Genomic DNA, 2578 nt, shown 5'->3' with positions numbered 1-2578 from the left:
CCCCCCCCCCCCCCGCCCTGTTCTCTAGACCGGAGTGACTCTAAGGGTATGTCTACACTACAGGATTAATCCGAATTTAGATAATTCGAATTTGGGAAACAGGTTGTATAAATTCGATTGTGCGCGGCCACACTAAGCACCTTAATTCGGTTTTAAACCACATTAATTCGGTGGTGTGCGGCCACACTACCCCATTAACTTAAACACAGTAATTCGGTGGTGTGCGTCCACACTAACCCTAATTCGAATTAACAAAATCGATTTAGGCTCTACTCCGTTCGTCGAGGTGGAGTACAGAAATCGATTTAAAGGGCCCTTTAATTCGAATTAACTGGCTCTGTAGTGTGGACGGGTGAAGGGTTAATTCGGATTAAGGCAGCTAAATCCGAATTAAAGTCCTAGTGTAGACCAGGCCTAAGCCAGCATAAAACAGGAGGGTTTATTGAGAGTTGAACACAGCACAGGAAACTCTCAGGGCCTCAGGCCTGGCCTCCCTCAGCCCAGCACATCCCAGTCTCTCTGCATCCAGGTGGGCTCTGCCTGCTCCCCCTCTCCAGCCCAGAGCCCCCCTGCTCCCAGCTGGGCATCTGAGATCACCAGCCCCAGGCCCCCCTCTGTCCATTGTCTTCTCTCCAGGGAAACAGGGTCGTAAACCGGGGCCTCCTCTCCCCTCTTCTGTCCTCTGGCTGGAACCGGCTGGTTAGGTCACTGGGTCCTCACTCTGCAGCCCATTGTCCTCCCACTGGCCAGAACCGGCTGCGACTCCTGAGCTGGGTCTCCGGGTCGTCAGGTCCCCAGTCGTTGGGGTATCCGTCCTCTAGGCCATCGGCTGGGTCCCCAAGTTCCCTCTCCGGTCCTCTGTAACAACAAACTCCCTCTCCCCTCCCCTCGTTAAACCAGTAACACCCAGGGAAACTGAGTCCCACCCGCTCTGCATGCAAACCATTGGAAAACCAAGGAAAAAAACAAGAAAATCCCCCACTTCGTCACACCCCCAACATCCATTTCCCTGAGGGACTTCTCTGCCCCCCAGTTTCTGAGCCCCTCCCCTCTCTGCTGCACACACACACACACCCACACACGCACACCCACCCCCGTGGGGCAGGCCCGGGCCATTGTTCCCATGTCCCAGCTGGGGAGGGAGGCCCAGAGGAGTCAGTGACTGGCCCAGGGTCACACACAGTCTGTGGCAGGGCCAGGAATGACCCCAGGGCTCCTGGGTCCCAGACTAGTGCCCCAACTGCTGGGCTAGCCCCTTTCTTGGCCCCTCCAGTGTCCATAAGAACACAAGAACGGCCACACTGGGTCAAGACCAAAGGTCCGTCTAGCCCAGTGTCCTGTCTGCCGACAGTGGCCAGTGCCAGGTGCCCCAGAGAGAATGAACAGAACAGGGAATCATCAAGTGATCCATCCCCTGTCGCCCATTCCCAGCTTCTGGAAAACAGGCTAGGGACACCAGCCCTGCCCATCCTGGCTAATAGCCATTGATGGACCTATCCTCCAGAAACGTATCCAGTTCTTTTTTTAACCCTGTTAAAGTCTTGGCCTTCACAACATCCTCTGGCAAGGAGTTCCACAGGTTGACTGTGTGTTGTGTGAAGAAATACTTCCTTCTGTTTGTTTTAAACCTGCTGCCTGTTCATTTCATTGGGTGACCCCTAGTTCTTGTGTTATGAGGAGTAAATAACACTTCCTTATTTACTTTCTCCACACCACTCATGATTTTATAGACCTCAATCATATCCCCCCTTAGCCATCTCTTTTCCAAGCTGAAAAGTCCCAGTCTTATTAATCTCTCCTCATATAGCAGTGTGATGAACTGGGACTGTTCTTACTGTGGTCTTTGAATGCTGAGTGGGGAGTTTGGCTGGGACGGTCTGCATTGGGGGATGGGAGACTGGCCGACGGAGAATACCTGAGCATGTAACATGAGAACCCAGGACCGGGGTTGGAGGCCAGGTGACACCTCTGCCCGGGGAAACTGAACAAAGGCTGGGGGAGGAGCCAGGGGAGGCTGGGTGAGAGACGCTGGAGGAAGTTGGAGTTTCAGGAGCTGGCTAGTATTGGAGGGGAGCCCGGATGGGACTCTGACCCCCCAACGGGGCTGTGGTCCCCTGGGACCCCAAGATGCACCTAATGGGGGTGATCCTGTTGTCTGTGCCTGCAAGACCTGTCTTGGACTGTGTTCCTGTCGTCTAAATAAACCTTCTTTACTGGCTGGCTCAGAGTCATGGTGAATCGCAGGAAGCCGGGGGTGCAGGGCCTTGTGTCCCCCACACTCCGTGACAAGCAGCCATTCCAAAAAAATTTGTTGCTCTTTTCTGAACCTTTTCCAATTCCAATACATGTTTTTTGAGATGGGGTGACCACATCTGCGCATGAACACCGAGTGTGTTAGCCAGAGGGGGTGATTTGGTACTGTGGGGGCAGGGGGGGAACAGGTATGGGCAGGGGACACAGACCAATGCGCACACACAGGGCCCAGAACTCCCATGGCTGGTCCCCCAGAACCCTGCCTGTGGCCTGATCTACACTTAATGCTTATCCCAGCAGAGCTCTGTAGGTTAGGGGTGACACC

Source organism: Terrapene carolina, unplaced genomic scaffold (assembly GCF_002925995.2).
Source record: "Terrapene carolina triunguis isolate 2854851 unplaced genomic scaffold, T_m_triunguis-2.0 Scaffold21876, whole genome shotgun sequence".
Lineage (NCBI taxonomy): Eukaryota > Metazoa > Chordata > Testudines > Emydidae > Terrapene > Terrapene triunguis.
This window is presented reverse-complemented; position numbering follows the sequence as displayed.